The sequence below is a fragment of the Schistocerca nitens genome, chromosome 5 (genome assembly GCF_023898315.1).
Source record: "Schistocerca nitens isolate TAMUIC-IGC-003100 chromosome 5, iqSchNite1.1, whole genome shotgun sequence".
NCBI lineage: Eukaryota > Metazoa > Arthropoda > Insecta > Orthoptera > Acrididae > Schistocerca > Schistocerca nitens.
Genome location: NC_064618.1, coordinates 141,216,633 through 141,239,593, shown reverse-complemented (window position 1 = coordinate 141,239,593; position 22,961 = coordinate 141,216,633).

The window sequence follows — 22,961 nt, the reverse complement described above, 5'->3', positions numbered from 1 at the left end:
CAGCCTTGCGCATATTTAATAATGTATGTTAATTGTAATTTAATTTGTTCAAAAAAATGCCCCAATAATAATTTTTATAATATAAAGTAACTCTTTTAAAGAAAAGCATTCATTTCAATTTAAAGAATATTTCCAATGCATTATCATTGCTTCCAAGAATAAAATATATATATATATATATATATATATATATATATATATATATATATATATATATATATATATATATATATATATATATATACGCCAGCATTGCACGAAGCTGTGTCGAAAAATGACTAATTAAGAGCAGATATAATTGCAGTTTTATTGAGGTAAGAATTTTTGCTTTTTTTATTCAGAATACAGGGCCGAAGGGCAGCGCTGCTGTCCTCATAAAATTCATCAGGTTACTTTTTTTTTTTATTATTTTGGTGTTTAGGAATTTTTCTGTTTCGAACTTGACATTAAATGAGAAAAGAATTTTGTGGTAACATTAAATGTGAATGTATTTCTGCACACAGACAATAAATGGGAGCCAATTTTGTTCAGAGGTTACAATATTTAAAATTAATTTAATTATTATTCTTTGGGTAGGCTACACTTGGCACAAATTCATTTAATTATTATTTTGTGGGAAGTTTACGCTTGGCTAATTTTCATTTTTACTAAACATTTTCTGTGGGGAGGCTACAAGCTTCTGCCACAAATTTCGATTACTCAGTCAACATAGTTCTGTTTTCCTAGTATCTATAAATCAGTGCAGGCAAGGAAATCTAATTGGTGGGTTACAAATGTTTAGTACGGTTACAGTATCAGATATTTTTGCATGCAATACACCATGACACAAAATGAAGTCACTCCTAACATAGCAGATTTTTCAGCACAAGCTACCTATATCGTACTATTACCACATTTCGATTTAACAGGAAACACAAACGCACATATTTTACCAGTTGCAGTCTGTGATGAATAAGATGGCCTCTTTTTAATCCGACGGAAGACCATCCACATTGAGAATTGGTGCTTCTGTCCATCAGTTCTACGTTGTAGCACTAAATCCTGATTTCTTAATGCTCACCAGTTTTTTTATAGGAACTGTTGAGATTACAATGTCATAATATTAAGAATTAACTTATAAAGATATAATCTATCACTACATAAAATGTTGATATATGATGCCGCACTTTAACAAAAAAAGTCCTCATCCCTTGGATCTGTATGGAATTACACAGCTTTTTTGCTAACTCTGCCGTAGCATATCTAATGCATCATAAACTATACAGAATATCCGAAGCACCAAGTTTGTATGTATGGAGTGTCTCGAAAACTAATGTGATTGTACTAAACATCCTAAAAATCAGCATCCTTTCTGCAAATGCATCAAGGTATGACCGTTTCCCTTTCGTACTTACAGTAAGGAATGATATTCTCTATTCAGATTTTGCACTCATATTTTGTCGGTATTTTTCCATATTTTGTACTTTTATCCGTATTTTCCATTTTTTCATATTTTTCTTATTTTACAATGTTTTTGGTCACGCAATTTACTGTCAGAGTGTCTCGTGCAATTTTGGATCGTTAACTAAGATAATATTTTCCTTCATTTTTAAATAGTATAACACCCAGTCACTCAGTTCACCTATAAGAATGGGTGGAGGGCAGCTCTTAACTGAAGCTTCATATTATGTCCAGATCTGGGTGATCTCTGCTGACGGCTCTTCACGATCATCCTCTCCCTATGGTGTACAGAACACTAGTGATGAGACCCAGGCAATAGAGAAGGGAGTGGGTAGGGGGGGGGGGATAGAGGGCCTGATTTTACCTCCCTCTTTGTCATACAATTGGCGAAGGTAATAAATTGGCTGAAGACGTGGGTGGCAGAAGGGGTGGTTTACCTTGACATGTGATAGGTAACCAGTTACACGGTGACATTGAACTTACCACAGACAACGGTCCTATATGTGTGGTCAGGATATGAGGTGCTATGTTAAATTTTTTCTAAAAATGTCCTCAAGCTGTTTGTTAATCTAATATGCAGACCTAACTAGTAAATAAAATCAAATCACTAATGCTGCATAAAAACAGTAAGCTACGATAACAAATGCCAACTCTGGTTAACTATATCGCTTTTCCTTTTCTTGTAGGGTAGCATATTGTAATGTGCTGCAGCCTGGGGTTTTAGCTGGCTGGTAAAAGATGGGAATCACCACGGGAACCATACAGATTGTAAACATATTTCTACTGAAAGCCAGGTAAACGCAGTTAAGAGCAGTCTGCCAACCGAAAACAACAGGCCAGCCAAACCTGTTATAAAGGTTCAGTGATCGCAAAGTGAAAAGAATCCCTTTTAAGAAAGAAAAGTTCTCAAGTACAGCAGAAAACATGACGCTTCTAGCGAGGGACCCAGTAGTTGAGCCCAAAGGCGGTAAGCTGGAATTTTTGTTCAAAATTTGGTAAGGAGTTCTCTTTTTGGCTCATATCAATTATTTTGGTAGCAGGATAGAGTTCAGATGCACCTTCATCTGATATCCCTTTGGACCTGTGGTAGTAATCTAAGGCACCATGACGGCTGTGGACTATGTGAACAGAGTATCCCGTCATGCTCGACGTCCATGCAGATGGTGATGACGTCGCCCAACAAGATAAACATTCATGTAGCTTGGTCAGAATTATGTTACAGTGGTTTAAGGGGCATGATAGCGAACTCATGTTGATGTCTTGGCCACAAAATGAGTATTATCTGAAACCGACGGCAAACATTCGGTACGCTATGAGGCGCCAGTTCCTATTGACAAAAACAATGGACCATAATTTATCAGAATTACGTAATCTGTGGGTAGACTTCTAGTATCATCTATCTAGAGAGACATAGCAAGTACTTCCAAAATCCGTGCCATGTAGAATCGCTGTTGTATTGCATAGACGAACACACTACTAAGGAAGTTTTCATAGTGTTTCGGCAGATCACTGGATGTGCAAAGGAGTTATAGGATTTGAGCTATGGTAAGTCAATAGATGCCAACACACAGCAACAGACTACGAGGAGAGAGTTGGGCACGTTCATTGTTCTCAAAGATTTCGCTGCCTTTTTACTTGTAAACAGACTAATGATATCCGCAAAGTTTTCACTTCCACAACTCTGAAGAACTTTATCATTAATCCATTCCTTGGTCATCACGATTGATATCACGGAGTAGCAGCATCTCTGGAGCCCGGCCCAACGAGTTGGGCTCTGAGAACAGCGCAGGTTCCATGGATTGGTGAGTCACAGTAGACAGTCCTTATGACACTCTGTGGACGTGGTGGATACCTCGTGGTTTTGATATGCTGCTCTGTTTTTATTTGTTTTGGGTCTGCCGTTTGTCTGTCTCAATGGCAAACTAGCGCAGTTGTTTACAAAAAACATAGAAAATAAGAAATTGTGGAAACAATTTAGAATCGTATTTTTACCGTCAGCGTGAAAATGCCTCTGTCCTCAAAGTATTGAAGAGAAAGCTTTGAAAATTGCAGAAGCATTTGGCGAAGTTCGTTATGGTGCAGGCCGTAATCAATAATAGGCAACCAGTAATCGATAGCAGTTTCATCTTTGGTGAAACTCAAAATCTTTAGTCAAAATACTGACTTCTGGGAATGGGACGTGGTATATTTGTAATAACAGACAAAATTCTTATACCAACTGATGTAAAAGTTAAGCGTGCACGCGTAATGGTTTAGACACGGAGTGGGATAGAAGTTGTTGTTGGATCCCTCTAACTGACACATATGCAGGTGCAGAAGCAAGTTATAACTTCATAAAGTCCCCTTTGCCTAGTATGAATGTTTGCAAGTCACTTTTTTGTCACCAGTCTTCTGACTGGTTTAATGCGGCCCCGTCCAGAAATTCTTGAAACCTACGTCCTCAGTTATTCCGATCTTTGTCTTGCTTTACAGTCTTTACCCTCTACCTCTCACCTTTGTACCATAGAGGTTACTCCCTGATGTTTTAACTGATGTCCTATTATCCTGTATCTTATTCTTTTCACTGTTTTCATGTATTCTTTTCTTGACCGATTTTGCGAAGAACTTCTTCATTTCTTTACTTATCAGTCCACCTAATTTTAAAAATTCTTGTGTAGCTCAAAATCTCAAATTCTTCGATCTTTTTTTTGTTCTCGTTTTCCCACTATCAATGTTTGACTACCATACAATGCTGTGCTCCAAATATATATTCTCAGAAACGTCTTCGTCAAATTGAGGCTCTTGTTTGATATTAATAGGCTTCTCTTGCCCATGATTTCCCATAAATAAATGGCAAAATTATAGCTTCATACGTGGCGGGCAAGGAAAAACTTCAACGAAACAGTTACAGTAAACCATTTCTGAAAATTACCTAGGACATATGGTTCAGTACCCTATCCATAACATACGTTTGCTAGTCTGGTGCGCAACCAGTAGATCTGACCTCTGAAGGAGTTATAAGGAATTTGTTGATGCGAAAAATTCCGAATTGTACAGTGGACAGTGGAACCACTTTAAACCACAGGACTCCATATAAGTGGACGGGTAAGTAAGTTCGAAGGTCGTAGGAAGACAATATCATACCACCTCCAATAGGAACGACCGTTGTTATTACAGCACCGTGTTGCTGAAGCCTACCTAACGGCTGATGATATCTTTACCTACACTTCTCTCTTCTACGTGCCGTACAGCTAGGGTCACATTAATGTCATAAGCCGCGGTAGTGACAGGAGTCGAGGAGCGTGCTTTGTTGAGAGGCAAGGGAAAAACCAATCTTAAGTTTCGGAGATTCACATCTACTTCTACATAAACCCTCCGCAAACCACTGAACATTGTACATCGCACATTGTTGCGTTCGTGTAATGAGCGAGAGGTAGATGACTATATGTTTCTGTAGCTCGCTAATCTCTCTTGTATTTTTCTCATTATCTTACTGTAAGATACGCGTTGGTGGCAGCAGGATAGTCGCGCAGTCATTTTCAGACACATGTTTTCTGAATTCACCTAACGTAGTTTCGAGAGGAGTACAGCGTTTTTCTTCCAAGGAAACATTTCTATGGGACGTGGTGGGCTGTTACGATCTTAGCACGTCTTACTCTAGAATTAGTCGCAATCTAAGACTTCCGTTCACCTTCACTAATATTGATTCCACGTGATCGCATCCTTTCATATCGGTCTTTAGTATTACCCCTAAATACTTGTACTAATTGACGTGATATTCATTAGTACGTGTAGTCTGATACGTTTCTTTCTCTTTGTTGTAGGATTATGTCACTTTTACCAACATTCAAAGACAGCTGATAAGCAGTACACCAAGAGGGGAACGGATCAGATGGGCGTTGGGAGAGGTCTGCTGAGAAATTCACGGAGGAAGCCTCAGAAAAACAAGAGACAAAATACTGGAAGCAGAAAGCATAAGGGCAATTAACTGTGCAGATAGTCAAACATTGCTGGTAGACTCAAATGAAGAACCAAACTTAGGACGTTGAGGGTCGTAATAATTGGAGAAGAGGATAAATGTGGGAAAGATCGAAGAGATGAGAATGAAGAATTTACGTGGGTAACTGGCTAAAGCTGTGAGATATTTAAAGAAAAGTATTTCTATTTGCTAGTCAGCTGTATAAATTATGTTTATTCGACTAGTTTCGGTTGTTTCAGCCATCATCAGTTGCAAGAACTGAACAAACAGCACAAGCCGAAACCAAACGTATTATGCACAGAAACGAACGAAAAAATTATTGTACCTTTGAAAAGTAACATCATGTCCATTACTTACAAAATTGTAACGTCTGTTGGTTTAAAAATGCGTATTTCTCATAGGAGACACTTTCGTATGCCAAATGTAGGAAGGCAAAACGTGAAATGCAACGTAACCAGGTTTCAACAAACTCTTGAAAAGCTGATATAAATCACACATTCACTCCTCACAGTTAACAGACGACTGACAGCTCAGTCCTATGTACCCACTGTTGTCGAAAGAGTCTGATACCACAGAGTAAAGACATACTATGTATAGTGCGATTATTGGTCAGGGAACTCCAGTTGACATGGTTAATTTTAACGTTGGCACTTTGTGGTGCTGGGAACAAACAACATACTGTGAGTACAACGTAAGGTAAACAGAGACTAAAAGAATATTATCTTACGAAACATGTCAAACAACTAAAATGTATATATGAAAATAACGCCGTGAAAGAGACATACAATGGTATAATAATTTCGTTGATAACCTACACTTGTAGAAAGTAATTATATTTGTGCTTATCACTCAACAAGGAAGTGTGGGGATAACACATTTTCATTACAATACCAAGTGTCATCTTTATAATAAACCGACAGGTCAACAGCCGTAATAGTTAACGACAGTGACTTTTTGTCAGTTTACGTATTACATGGGAAAAATTAGTTTTTATGCGAAAACACGAAAGTAAAACATATATTCGCGCCTTAAACATCAAGTACTCAAAAACAGCAAGGTGAAACTGTTGTGTATATGGCATAAAGAAATCATTTACAACTGTAGGAAAAGGAGATGTCAGAAAATTATGTTAGATAATACCCTTCTCTATATATGACTAAGACTTGTATGTAGCACAGCATGGACCTCGGGTTACAATGGACACGGAACAAAGACCTCAGATCACCAATAACATAAAACCTAGACCTTGGGCTACTGCTGTAATAGTGTATTCCTGATTATAAATCATAATAGCGCTATCTGCATGCCAATAGTAGTAAGATGAACAATGTAAGTGACAGTACTAAAGGAAAAGTAACTCATACTAGGCATACTATAATACAACTGAAGGAAAACCTCGGGATATACCTGAGAGAATACATATGGTTTACAAATTACATGAGTTACGGTATTACATATACAACAGTAAATAATAACCACTGGCAGTTATTGACCTGTCATTTTATAGGTGATAAAGATGACACTTGGTACTGTAATGAAAATTTGTATTCCTGACACTTCCTTATCGAACGATAGGCTCAATTATCGTAATTACTTTCTGCAGTGTAGTTTCTTAAACCATTTATTACATCCTTATAGGACTTTTTCATAGCGCTGTTTCCATATGTAAGGTTTTATCTGTTTGACGTGTTTAGAGAGTTAATGTTCATTTAGTCTTCGTTTTTCCGTATGCTACACTCATAACGTCCTGTTTGTTCACAGCACAACACGGTGACAACTTTGAAATTAACCATGTCAACTAACGTTCCCTCTGATTTCACCAATGATTGTATTACAGAGACAACATTTTCACTCTGTGTTATCAGAGTCTTTGGACATCAGTGGGGACATAGGCCTGAGATGTCAGCCGCCTTTTAACTGTGAGGAGTGTATGTGTGATTTATGAAAGCTTTCTAAGAGTTTGTCAAACCCTGACTATGTTGCAGTTTACCTTCTGCCTTTCAACTGTTGGTATATGAAAATGTCGTCGATGAGGAATGCGCTTTTTTAACTAATAGATGTTATACTTTTGCAAATATTGCATAAGATGTTGGTTATCAAGGGTAGAAGCGTAATTTTTAGGTTCTTGTCTGTGCATATTACGAATGGTTTGTTCTGTTTCTTCAGTTTTCCCAGTTGATAACGATTGAAATAACCAAAATCGGTCGAATAAATATAATTAATACAAGTGACGCAAATAAATATGCTCTTCTACAGAGTCAGTAAACCTGAAGGTTCCATCAAAACATCATTAGAAAGAAAAAGGCTTTGGCAAATACAATATCTTCGGAAACATGACAGAAAATGAAAACTGTATGGAGGAAATAAAAAATAGGATATCGATAAGTAATTAAATTTTTAAGACGGTGATTGGTTTGCTGACAGTAAAAAATGTGCCAAATAGTTTTTTGGAATACAGTGCCGCATTATATGCCAATGAAACATTAACAGCCAGAAGAAACGAGAAATACGGTTGGACAGTTATGAAATGAGGTTGTTGACAAAATCGTTCAAGTTAAGTGGACCGACAGGAAAAGAATAAAGAAGTAGTCCTAAGAATAGGCGAGAAACGAAAGATGGGATCTGGTAAGAATGAAGAAAGAATTTTTAGTGGAACGTATATTGAGAAGTAATTCACTTAAAAAGATTCATCGATGTTAAGGCCACGGGGAAAGGAGGGACAGGAAGAATCAGAATTGTAATATTGGATGACATTAAAATTGGAGGACAGTAACAGGAAATTAAGGTGTATCTGCTGCGCCTGAACCGGTGAACGGTGTCTCCAGCGCGACCCTCTTCCCATGGCGGCGGTGAGCGCACGAATTCCTGGCTGGCTGCAGTACACCAAAACAGCGATAGCATGGTTGGTTCAAATGGCTCTGAGCACTATGGGACTCAACTGCTGAGGTCATTAGTTCCCTAGAACTTAGAACTAGTTAAACCTAACTAACCTAAGGACATCACAAACATCCATGCCCGAGGCAGGATTCGAACCTGCGACCGTAGCGGTCTTGCGGTTCCAGACTGCAGCGCCTTTAACCGCACGGCCACTTCGGCCGGCGCAGCGATAGCATGAAAAAGCGAAAGATAGTCTACCTCAACGCCGTGGACACGGATGCCGTCCATCTTTTAAATTAAAAATGTTTTGTAATTTTTTATAGTATCCTTTAACCCACACACACCATAAATTTCAATTAAGTATCTTCATTCTCACCAAACAAAGAAAAATTATTATTAACTCAGTGTGAGTGTGTATTTTTTACTCAGCTGTGACACTACGTATCAGCAGTAGCCTTAAGGATTATATTAGACCTAATTACGTGCGTTCTACGGAAATAATATTTTATTATAAGATGCAGCACGCCAATTTGGTCGCAGCTGGACGGCTTACTGTGGCAATTGATACATTCAGGTACGTTCCGGCGCATTTGATCTTTGATGCTGGAATGGCGTAGTAACGTTTTCTGTTTCGTAAAGTATTTGATAATTAGTTATTTTACTGTTGTCTACAGATCTGAGTACGGTTCATGTTGAACCGAAACCGATCATTTAAAAAGTTAATGCAGTTAAGATGAGTAATAAATTTCAAAAACAGTGATTGCAGGTTTGTTCTCCAAGGACACTAGGCCAAACAGAAAAGAAAATAGTTTTTCATCTGCCGAGATTGAACAGTCTTTTTGGTGCAATTTTTTTTATTTAGCAAAAAGGACTTTTGCATGTCTGTATAAAATTTTAATATATTTTCACATGACCAGTAAATAAAATTAAAAAAATTACTTTTATGAAAAACTTACGATTCAATGTTTGTTAATTAACAGATCCACTTGTTGACAGTTCATCAGGAGGACACGTGCGGAACTACTAAACATTCAAATGAAAATGGATATGGAGAGGGAGAATTGGAGATGGACAGAGATAGGGATGAGAAGACTATCCACTGAGAGATTTGAGGGGGGGGGGGGGAGGAGATGTACAGAGAAAGAGAGGGGATGAGAAAATGGACATAGAGAAGGGGCAAGGAATTTACGATGTGTGTGCAATTTCCATACTTATTTAGCAATTGTGAAGTAGTGTCAAGTTCACTAGTTTTGGATAATCGCCAAGCGTCACTTGAGATTGAGTTGATGTGGTTAGATCACGTAGATCTGCAATACTGCGAATTTTAGTAAATTCCATCCAAATGTAAGTTCGCAACAGTGTACAAACACCTACGAAGTCAATCATGAGTAACCTCTACCAATTGTTTAGAAAACAAATGCACAACCATGAGGACATGTTTTATGTAACAGTAGGCTATATATATTGAACACATTTACAAAAGTTACAGCACAGATGAACTTCGGGACCAGAGATATGGAATTGATTGCGGCCATCCAATTCATCACATTTCATTAATGAAATCCACAACCTGCACTTGTGGAGCACTGGTACTATATGGAAAGGGCTTCAGGCTAACTTTCTGTCTACCACAAGCACAAGTATCGCCATACACATCTTCCCTACTTCGCGCTTTTCTGAGTCTCGCAGCCCGACGTTATGTCTATATCCATACTCTGCAAACTACTGTGAAGTGCGTGGCGGAGGATATGTCCCACTGTACCAGTTACTATAGCTTTTTACCGTAGCACTCGTGTATGGACCGCGGAAAGAATGACTTTACATTCCTCTGTATGTGCTGAAATTAATGTAATCTTTTCCTCACGGTCGCAATGAGAGTGATATGAAGAGGCTGCAGTATATTCCCAGAGCCTTCACTTACAGCCGGTTTTGAAGCTTTGTAAGTATGCTTTCTGTGCATAGTTTACGTCTGTCTTCAAGATTCTGCCAGATCATTTCTTACATCTGCGTGACACTCTTCCGTGGGTCACACAAGCCTGTGACCATTCGTGTTGCAATTCTCTGTATATAGTCAACATCCCCTGTTGGTCCTATTTGGTACTGGTCCCCCATACTTGAGTAATATTCGAGGACTGGTCAAACGAGTGATTTCTAAAGAGTCTTCTTTGTACCCTTACTGCATTTCCCTACAAATCTAATAATAGACCGAAGGCTGCCACCTGCTTTATCGACGACTGGGCCTATGTGTTCGTAGCATTTCACGCTCCTAAACAGTGTTACACACTGGTATTTGTATGAGCTGACCGATTGCAGTTGCGTCTCTTGGAACCTGTGGTCATAGGATACAAGGCTTTTTAGTTTTGTAAAGTGCGCAGTTTTAATCTTCATTTAAAACAACTCCCCTGCCTGGAGTGGGGATTTCCGGCCGAGACGCTCTCAGGCCGTAGTGACGGGTTCCGGCGAGTGGCGCCGACGCATTGAGCGGCGGACGTTGACGAATGCGGCGCTTAGCGGCCTTTGTGAGACGCCAGGTGCCGGCACAATGGTCTCAATAGGCGCCATTACCCGCCACGGCACGAGCGAGGGTGCTTCCCTTACCCCTCGCCTGCTGCACGACCGCCGACAAACATCTACGTCTGCAAATCAGCGCGTGGGGCGTCGACCCAGGTTGTACCACACTGTTACCGAGACCATATCGAGCAAAGAGACGAGCTCCTTCCTTCATATGGCTCTAGACCGACTTTCTCACAAGTGCCAGGTCGCGGCGACGACTGCTTCACCGTGAAAGATTTACACACACTGAGGTGACAAAAGTCACGGTATCCTCCTAATACCGTGTCGGCCCCCCTTCTTCCCCGCGTAGTGCAGCATCTGACGTGGAATGGACTCAACAAGTCAGTGGAAGTCTTCTGCAGAAATACTGAGCCACACTGCTTCGACCGCCGTCCATAATTAAGAAAGTGTTACCGTTGCAGGATTTCTGACCTCTCGATTATGTCCAATAAATATTTGATGAGATACATGTCGGGCGACCTGGGTGGCCAAACCATTCGCTCGAACTGTCCACAACGTTTTGCAAACTCACTGCGAACAACTGTGGCCTGGTAACACAGCCTACCGTAATCCATAAAAATTCCATTTTTGTTTGGGAACATGAAGTCCATGAATGGCTGCAAATGGTCTTCAAGTAACCAAACGTAACTATTTCCAGTCAATGATCGGTTCAGTTGGACCAGAGAACCAAGCCTACACCATTATGGAGCCTCCATGAGCCTGCACAGTGAGTTGTTGTCAACTTGGTCCCATGGATTCATGGAGTCTGCAGCACAATCGAACCCTTCTATGAGCTCTTACCAACTGAAATCGGGGCTAGTCAGACTAGGCCACAGTTCTCCTGTCATCTAGGGTCTAACCGGTATGGTCACGAGCCCAGGAGAAGTGCTGCAGCCATCGTCCCGTTAGCAAAGGCCCTCGCGTCGGTCCCCTGCTGCCATAGACCATTAACGTCAAATTTCGTCGCACTGTCCTAACGGATACATTCGTCGTACTTCCCACGTCGTTTTTTTTGCGGTTATTTCACCCAGTGTTGCATGTCTGTTAACACTGACGACTGTGTGCTAACGCCGCTGCTCTCGATCGTTAAATGAAGGCCGTCGGCCACTGCTTTATCCGTGGTGAGAGTTAACACATGAAATTTGGTTTCTCGGCAGACTTTTGACACTGTTCATCTCGAAATACTGAATTCTATAATGATTTCCGAAATGTCTATCAATTCCTGTCGTGTGCCATAATCTAGGCGGAAACGTTTTCATATTAATGACCTGGGTACAAATGATAGTTCCACTAATGCACTGCCATTTTGTATTTTGTGTACGTGATACTACCGCCATCTCTATATATGCGTATCGCTAGTGAAAAAATGATTCAAATGGCTCTAAGCGCTATGGGACTTAACATCTGAGGTCATCAGTCCCCTAGACTTAGAACTACTTAAACCTAACTAACCTAAGGACATCACACACAACCATGCCCGAGGCAGGATTCGAACCTGCGACCGTAGCAGCAGCGCGGTTCCGAACTGAAGCGCCTAGAACCACTCGGCCACAGCGGTCGGTGGTATTGCATGACTTTCTCACCTCAGTGTATCAGGAGACATGCTTACGAAAGATATACGTATCTTGTTAAATGACAGTTTATTTGGTATGTTTGACAGTTTATTTGGAATGTTTCGCACTGTGAGCATCTTTGCATATCTGAACACATTAGTGACACGTATTTATTGACAACCAGATCTTGTAGTATTATTGAGCAGAGCGCGGGGAGGGAAGGAGTCGGTGTGAGTTGCCCAGAAAGGAAGAAAGTAATATTGGCAGAGTGAGGAGCTTGGATAGCGGCCGTGCCGCACGGAGAGAGGAACTTTATTTCAGATTCTCCCTGACGTGTAATTGAGGATTAAGAATAGAGGATGATTTGAAAGAATTGTGTAGAGAAGTGGCATTGAACTCATTTTGCTGCAAGTGCTAGCCAAGTAATTACTGTATGTAAAGATTTCATCGTATTTAAAAATATCTTCTTGTTGGTATCCAGCGTGAATCACCGGTCATGTTCTCAGTACTCTAATTGGTTTTCTCCCACCATTGTAAGTTAAAATTATTGCTTTTAAACAGGTAGAGAGTAAATTTTATGTAATACAATATGCTGTGTAAAAGTAATTTTTATATGTGAGTGTGAATTCCTAAGGGACCAAGCTGCTGAGGTCATTGGTCCCTAGACTTACATACTACTTAAACTAACTTATGCGAAGAACAACAAACACACCCACGCCCGAGGGAGGACTCGAACCTCCGGCGGGAGGGGCCGTGCAAGCCGTTACATGGCGCCTCCAACCGCGCGGCCACTCTGCGCGCCTAATTTTTATGGTAAATAACAGCGCTGAGAAAATCCATGTTATTTCGAGTCATTGGATTGGATATAACATCAGAACATTACCTTCTGTTATTTATAAATCCTGGACTGTAGCTTATCCACATTGTTAGATGAAAAGTCTATCTGATAAAACCTGCATTGTCACGGTTTGCACTACTCCGTGGACAGTGAAACGAAAGTCTCATTTTGGAAAGTAGTCTAATAAATATTACTATTAATATAATCAGTAAACAGTAAGTGGTACTTACTAAGGCTAAAGAAATTCCAAAACGTATACTGCAGGTTTTGGTAATAATGTCATACTGTACATACACCTGCTGTATGTGTTACTTATTATCATGTTTTGTGCAATTTGGTCCCGGCGGAGGTTCGAGTCCTCCCTGGGGCATGGGTGTGTGTGTTTGTCCTTAGGATACTTTAGGTTAAGTAGTGTGTAAGCTTAGGGACTGATGACCTTAGCAGTTAAGTCCCATAAGATTTCACACACATTAGAACATTTTTATTGTGCAATTGAGGAGGAACATGTACATATTACTGTGAGCTGTTGTAGTTACAGAACATGAGTGCTTTTTAATTCAAACAAAAAGTTACTGTTTAAGGTTTGACAAAGTACATAGTCAATAATAATTAATGGTTTACTGATCATAGTGAATTCCTGAGACTATATACCGTGAGACTAGAAGGTGGGCCATGTAGTGAGACAGAATTTATCCTGTGCAGCCGAGGACTTTGCCACTTACACGATTTGCATATAGTTTGATATATGATAATTATTAGTTTAATTATTTTATCACATTAATAGTTGTTCGATGAAAAATTATGAATTATTTATTTTTTTCTTTTGATGCATGTACGCTGTGGGGATGTGGTAATGCTGAAGGCTGTTCTTCATGTGGTATGAGTTTATGAAATTTTAAGTATTCAGAACTCTCCCGGTAAGGCTATCCTTTACATTAAGAAGCCTGAAGCTGTGCCACATCTCCTGTGGCTATTATGATTATTTAATGAAAAGAATTGAATTACAATGATTGTATCTGTTACATCACATGAGTTAAAGTTTTTAATATTCCGCAGTGTAATACATTCTGGTAAATAAACCGAGTTGAAACTATGAAGAAGATAATTATCATAGAGCTATTATTATTATATGATGTGCCTACGAAGGAATCTGTTTCCAAATGTACTTTATATGAAAATTTTCATCAACTGTTGTACCTCTGCAGAACATTGGAAGAATGGACTTCTCACCAAGTGGCTACCATACTCCCTAATGACAAACTGCTGTTCGTCACTTTAATAGAATGCTGCTCCGTTTACCAGCAGTTCATGGTTGCCAGTAGCAACACCACTCTAAATGCAGCTGATGTGTTGTGGTATTAAGGACAGCCTACGCATTGGAGAGTATTCCCTAGTCCAGCTGCTGCTAGTCTCCAATCAGTGGCATAGGATGTCACAGAATGTTGTAGGGAGCACACTGCTTGCTCTCGGATGGCAGGTGCACATGTGAAGGACATACGATGTGCTTGGTGTACAATGAAGTTATCCTCCACTGTGATTGTCAGAAAACTTCTACCACAATCTTGACGACGAGTATGCCTGCGCTCACTTTCCCTAGCTGTCCAACATTAAATCACTGTCACATGTGAATGCCCAAGAAATCTGGATGTTGCCAGAGTCAGTCAGGCGACCAAATGAAATCTCACAAAGACTTCCTTTCCACACTCTGTCAGGTCCTGACGTTGTGGCCTCTCAGAAATATGCGGTATCTGCATGTCATTCACAGTCATCACTCAAGATCTGATACTTTTCACGCCATTTGTGTATACTGACACCGCTGGAAATGTTACCAATCACCAACACTAATGTACTCTTGTGAGTGTTCTATGCAACAGAAGAATAGCTACATGGGTCCAGGGAGAACCTCAATTGTTTCAGATATCTCCCCTCCCCCATTCCGTCATCGTCGATGACATCATGCACTGCAGCCATATTTGCCCTCTCCACCTCTTCCAACTCACCAGCCAATTTCCCTATGTATAAATTATTACTAAAATCAAAATTTGATGGTATTTAAAAACAGCATAATTGTGCTACAGGTTTTTCAACTACTCGTCTGACGTCTGGGCCCAGAGCTCATTTGTCCTAACTGTAAACTGGTGGTAAATCTAAGATACTGCATTGTTCTGATCGTGTGAAATGCAAGGACAGTCAGTATAGCGTCAGAACCCATTACGGCGATCCAAAATGGCGACCTGGCCATACTAGGACAATCTCTACGATGTCACAATACAAGATGGCACACTAAGCCAGTCTCCATAATTTCCTGGTCACTTAAACTCAAGATGGTGGAGAAGCAGATACGGCAGTCCTAAGTTTAAAACAGCGTGACTCTAAAAAGTAATTCGCGTTTCCCGCTTTTATGACTTACAGTTAACATTGCACTAAGTTAAAAATTTTGCGAGCCCCGATGCCCAAAGTTTACACCGTTTCCCCACACCTCTGACGTCACAGCTTTACTAGAAATGTGGGACATACGCACTATGGTGCATACATACAAGAAATCTTTGAATTTACGTCGACATCGGTCAATTTTGCACTGAAATCAATGAATGAAGTAATTAAATCAATGAATATTGCGTCAAAAATTCTCCTTACCCTAATACTTCCATTTGGACTATTCACTCCTGTTACGGACCTGGCAGGACATCTCTGATTTTGTTTGATATCTGCTGTTTTGCTTACCTCATAAGCACACCAAACAAACCTCTAGAAGTGCACTGTTAGCAAGGCAAGTGTATGGAGAGCTTGCACGCTTGTAGACGTTTTCTAAAACATACCCACGAATAATGGAAATTGCAGACATCCAATAACGTCTCATCTGATCAGATGAAATTAAGACTACGTTGATGTGGCTCCTTCAGCAAGATCACTACATATTTATACTTTCGTCAGTATGAGCCAGCATTTTGTCACTAATGGCATCGATGCCGACGGTACGGGAACTCCAGTCATCGTTCATATAAACAGATAACGATCTAGTAGTCATGATAACATTGTATGTTTTTAAACGATTTATCACATAAACTGTGTTTTACATTGTACGTAAGACATCTAACATCTTCGGCAGAGGCACTGTCTTCAGAGGCTGAACATCAGCTGGATCTGTAATGCTTGGAGTTTCATGTCACGTAAGGGAGATGAACATAGATATGTTATGGATAGACCTTGGAAGAGTATACCTGTGGTATTGTGTTGTTTAAGGCACTGAAACCACTGAGATGGACATTTCAGTCATTCAGTATTTCTAAGATAGCAATTTGTAGCCATAATCACTGTAAGTAGCTCCAGACGTGGTAGGGCAACTCTTTCGATCGAGGAAAGACTTGTCTTGCGATGGATGAAAGGTAACACGTATCACAGATTTGCAGTCGAAGATAAGTGGCAGTATAGCATACACATTCAGGAGTGTCTCAGAAGATGTACAGTGACTGAGTTGTGAGATACAGATACCATGTATCTCCAAAGGATTTCTAAGTCATTTCTAATAAATGAAGGTGTGATTCCATCAACAAAATACTTGTTCTGTAAGTATTTTGCTGGATATAGTTGTGGATGGTCGTGACAGAGAGGTCTGCTTTTAAATTATAACAGGCTTACGATTGTTAGCATATCTAGCATGCAGAGGAATCAGCTGTACAGCGTTTTTTTTCAGAGGTATTTAACATCGTATTATTTCATAGAATTCCTTTATATTTCAGGTGTAGAGCTATCGTCTTATAGCATCCCAGATCCCATCAGATCAGACAAATTTGAAGGTTAAGATATCACCATGAGTGCTCCTGAAACCAGTGTAGCGCCATTAAGCCATACGCTTCAATCAATTACATGGGTGGTCTTGCATCGATGTGTCTCTTTTGGCAAGGTATTAGTGGTTGTTTTTGTATTAGTAAATTCATTCCTTAAATTCAAGCCGGCCGGAGTGGCCGTGCGGTTCTAGGCGCTACAGTCTGGAGCCGAGCGACCGCTACGGTCGCAGGTTCGAATCCTGCCTCGGGCATGGATGTGTGTGATGTCCTTAGGTTAGTTAGGTTTAATTAGTTCTAAGTTCTAGGCGACTGATGACCTCAGAAGTTAAGTCGCATAGTGCTCAGAGCCATTTGAACCTTAAATTCAAACAGTAGGCCCCATAGCAAATTTAGTGAAACAGTAGCAGTAGATTCATATTGCAGATTCAAATACACTCCTGGAAATGGAAAAAAGAACACATTACCACCGGTGTGTCAGACCCACCATACTTGCTCCGGACACTGCGAGAGGGCTGTACAAGCAATGATCACACGCACGGCACAGCGGACACACCAGGAACCGCGGTGTTGGCAGTCGAATGGCGCTAGCTGCGCAGCATTTGTGCACCGCCGCCGTCAGTGTCAGCCAGTTTGCCGTGGCATACGGAGCTCCATCGCAGTCTTTAACACTGGTAGCATGCCGCGACAGCGTGGACGTGAACCGTATGTGCAGTTGACGGACTTTGAGCGAGGGCGTATAGTGGGCATGCGGGAGGCCGGGTGGACGTACCGCCGAATTGCTCAACACGTGGGGCGTGAGGTCTCCACAGTACATCGATGTTGTCGCCAGTGGTCGGCGGAAGGTGCACGTGCCCGTCGACCTGGGACCGGACCGCAGCGACGCACGGATGCACGCCAAGACCGTAGGATCCTACGCAGTGCCGTAGGGGACCGCACCGCCACTTCCCAGCAAATTAGGGACACTGTTGCTCCTGGGGTATCGGCGAGGACCATTCGCAACCGTCTCCATGAAGCTGGGCTACGGTCCCGCACACCGTTAGGCCGTCTTCCGCTCACGCCCCAACATCGTGCAGCTCGCCTCCAGTGGTGTCGAGACAGGCGTGAATGGAGGGACGAATGGAGACGTGTCGTCTTCAGCGATGAGAGTCGCTTCTGCCTTGGTGCCAATGATGGTCGTATGCGTGTTTGGCGCCGTGCAGGTGAGCGCCACAATCAGGACCGCATACGACCGAGGCACACAGGGCCAACACCCGGCATCATGGTGTGGGGAGCGATCTCCTACACTGGCCGTACACCACTGGTGATCGTCGAGGGGACACTGAATAGTGCACGGTACATCCAAACCGTCATCGAACCCATCGTTCTACCATTCCTAGAGCGGCAAGGGAACTTGCTGTTCCAACAGGACAATGCACGTCCGCATGTATCCCGTGCCACCCAACGTGCTCTAGAAGGTGTAAGTCAACTACCCTGGCCAGCAAGATCTCCGGATCTGTCCCCCATTGAGCATGTTTGGGACTGGATGAAGCGTCGTCTCACGCGGTCTGCACGTCCGGCACGAACGCTGGTCCAACTGAGGCGCCAGGTGGAAATGGCATGGCAAGCCGTTCCACAGGACTACATCCAGCATCTCTACGATCGTCTCCATGGGAGAATAGCAGCCTGCATTGCTGCGAAAGGTGGATATACACTGTACTAGTGCCGACATTGTGCATGCTTTGTTGCCTGTGTCTATGTGCCTGTGGTTCTGTCAGTGTGATCATGTGATGTATCTGACCCCAGGAATGTGTCAATAAAGTTTCCCCTTCCTGGGACAATGAATTCACGGTGTTCTTATTTCAATTTCCAGGAGTGTAGGTTCTCACTTAGCTCCGGAAGTAGATTCATATCATACATTCTCAACTAGCTTTAACACAGTGACCACACATATTTTTGATAGGTGACGGTATTATCCTTAAACTAACACTGATTTTCACTGTAAGTGTGTCTCGAGTGACGTAAATTTGATACTGATGTAGACAAACCGTTAAAGTCCAATCATCTTTCCTATAAAGAGAAACTGATATAATGTCCAGACTAGCATTACATTTTAAGTGATTTGCAAGCGATTCCTCACACAGTTGTGTTTTAAATTGTACATCACACATTTTTAGCGGATTTCAAAAGCGTAGCTGTAGAGGACTCTGAAGGTGTGAGCTGTGAGTGACAAGTTCTCACTTTTGTAATCGGCTTGTGGAGTGGAGGGCCTTCTATTTGCGAGCTCCCAGACTTCCACAGGAGTTCAATATCATTGCTTGGTGAATGCCTGCATGACTCCTTCAATAACTGCACTTGTGCAGGAGGTCTTTTGCTGGTCACTAGAGCAGGTGTCAAGATATGTGATGTGAAACAACTATGCATACAGAGTTGGAGAAATTCTAGAAGCCTGCTTGGTTGTAGAACATTGAAATATGTTCTACTGTAGCGAAAGTTTCTGATAATAGTCAAACTGGGAGTTATTCAAGTTCTTGGGGAGTCTGACTGTGTGAAAGCCACTCTGAAATATTTTGGATAAAGTTTAGAATTGCAACATTTTATATGACGTGGGAATACGATGAACAACTGTGTAACTGACATGTTGGTCAGTGAAGACTGCATAAGCACTATATATTGCAGTGAAACTGTAATAGAATGTTTCCTGTTACAGTGAAATAGCAACAAAATAATGCCTGTTAGAGCAAAAACTGTAACAATACGCCCCATTTAACAGTGAAATCGCAACATATTACCTTCTAATCGTAAAAACCCCATGTCACAATAAAAAAACTTGCCCCTGTTACAGTAACAAAATGTTCCATGTCCCAGTGAAAAATACAACAAACTGCCCCTGTTACAACAATATGTAACAAACTGCCCCATATTAGAGCGAAACTGTAACAAACCACCCCATGTTGCACCAAAGTTCACTAATTGCCTACAAGCAGAAGAGTTTTGCAAGAGCTTTAAGACAGACCACAGACCCAACACCACACATTGGTACATGTTCTATGTCAGTCAAATGTCAATATGCTGTTATGAAGGCTATTAGAAGATGTAACGTCACAGGTTTCACAAGTACTCGGTGCCGTTACGAAATACTTCTTAGCACTAATACAGTTTTGTCCTATGGAATTTTCCCGTGACATCTTGCAGTTTAGCAGTTGTAGGCTCTATTCATAGCTTACAAACATTCCATAACTTGTGAATTCTGCATGGTTGTCTGGCTTCATGTTTCCTATGTGGTTCTCCCTGACTGATGACACGGTGTAGAGATGCAGGCAACTTCGAAGCTCTGACATGCAGAATAAAGCAGGCCCCCGTAAAATGGTTCATTTTTTGTGACGTTGAGCACTATTTGGTGGTGGGATGCAGGACTTGTTTATAGCTTGATGGCCGTGGTGTTAGATTCCACCACATCCTATGTGAGTGGCAACGGCAGTGGTACAGTGCATTGTTGGCGATGTGGCAGTGGCAGCAGCAGAGGTGGTGGAGCCCAGCGTCCGTATTCTCCATCACTGCGTGGCACACCGTTGAGTGCGTACTTCTCTCAGTGTTGTCGGATTACACAGGCCAGTCATAAGCGTCCATACATGTTCCACCAGTGAGTTATACTGCTTGGTTTACATACACCTGCTAATGATGTGTATGTGTGTGATGTTACATTGACATCTGACCATGTTTCCTGAGTGCTTCGCTGTTCTTTTTTTTTCTGGTAGCCGGGATAACTCTTGGATATTGTAGACATGAGCTGCTCTCCATAAAAAAAAATTGAACTTGAAACTACTTGCAGAATAATAAAGCTAAAACTCTTAACCATTTCTGATGGTTATTTACAGTATAATGAACAATAATGGGTTTTGAGTTTTTTCGCTTACTAATGTAGTGTACGTTAAATTTGTACACAATGAACATCAACTACTAGCCCCTGAACCAGTCGTTGGTCCTCTGTCAGTCTTCCTTAACTTAGCTCCAGTCATCAGAAGATCTTTGAAAACCTCCCTCTGTGGTTATTAGCAATTTCCAGTGTTTAGGAATCTTTGTAGTATGCTCAACCCTGTTGTATATATGATTACATTACTTTGTAAAAACAAACAGAAATGACGAAAGGTCCTGTGGACAGGTAAATGTACGTCTGAGGACATTGAACGAAAAATACAATACATTTCATATATGTTTATCGCATTATCTTACACTTGGATATAGTGAACATGAGGGTGCGGCGAGTCACTAAAGTGAGAAGAAATTGCATAATGGACAGGACCGTGTCGCCGTTTCACAGAAAATTTACTCATAGTTTTAACTCTATCATCACCTTAGATGACGAAATTCGTAACATAGAAAAATTTGCGTGGCGTTTATCACGAAACAGTGGTCCAACCTTTTTATGGATCATCTACAACTGTATCGCTTGATTTGTCTATTGGAGAAGGAGATATAGCGGAAATAATTGTGATGTGGTTGGATTTTTATATCATCGATATAAAAATTTGTGTAAAATATGTTGTAAATGGAAGGAAGGAGAAAGATGACGCAAGCTGTGAGTGCTGAAAGCAACGGCGTAGAATATACTCTGAGTGTGACGCCAACCGCTGTATGTTTCTCCCATGATCACCGCATGCAATGAAATAATTATATAAAATCACTAGTAGCGTTGTTCGCTTGTCGAATTTTGATGGTTCCTGTTGTCTAGTAAGCGTTTCAATAGCAGTTGCGCGATGGTTTTGTGTAGAACAGCTGCATGAGGCCGTTGTCTTGGATGATCCTACCACGACAGCTGACGATTGATTTGCGTACCAGATGAGTAAGCCGTCTTTAAAGAATTGCCTGACGTCATCAGGCCAGATTAACGTAACATTAATTCTGTTGATAGCATTATGCTGTTCCAGCGAATAATTTGTGAGGCGACAGGTGAACTGAATCCGTCTAACGGTCCTGTATCACGAAATAATTTCTTTTGAGAAAACGGCTAATGGTGATGAACTGAGCATTTTATCGATAAGAATTAATCCAGTTTTATTTGTTCAATATGAAGCAATGGATTTTGATTGCCATAAGTTTCGATAAACTACCTGTATGAAGTAAATGGCCTAGGCAGAACCATATCAATTGGGTGTGGTCCGTCTTTTGGTTGATGGAAGGATTGTACCATTGCCTTAGTACTCATGATAGGTTCAAGACGTAATTTACTGTTGTTGCAGGAACTATTGTCGGACAATCGGATGTCTGAGTTGTTAGCGAACTATTATTATCCTTACTTATACTTGATTGAATTCTCTATCGATTTTGTTTGCTAATAAGGAACCGTTAACCAGAACAGCTAACAGTGCCCATATTCATTAAATATTAAACTGAACCGAGTTTCCAAGTTAACTGTAACAAAATACCGAGAACTATTAACTGTTTCAGAATATTGGGAACAGTAGTTAGCTAGAAGCCAGTGTCTGAAGAAACGGACGTTGCTTTAAAATTGTATAAATGTCGAGGTTCAAGTGTCTGTAACGATAGTTAAATCGTCTTAGGCAATGCCATAGCAGGATTACACTAGACTGGAGATCGATATTATTTTGATAAAAATCGAAAATCGTAGAGGGAAAAGAAAAGATGTAACGTATTATACATAAAAGGATAAAATAGATGAAGAAAGCTTTAAGTTCAAGGAAATATGAGAAACAGTCAGATCCTTAAATAAGTTGTTGTTTGGAAAGATAAAAAACCTAAGTTGACTATTGAATCAAGTAAGAAAATGATATTTTTACAATATAACAACGCTATAGCTCTGACGTTGGCCTTTCTCGGATGAATATAAAGTTAAATTTTAATAGAAACAATCACCATGTTATACGGTATAATACATGACAGCAAATCGCTAACGCCAGAATCTAAACCAAATATATACAAATATATTCACCGAATCAGAGATTCTAGAGATGTGATTT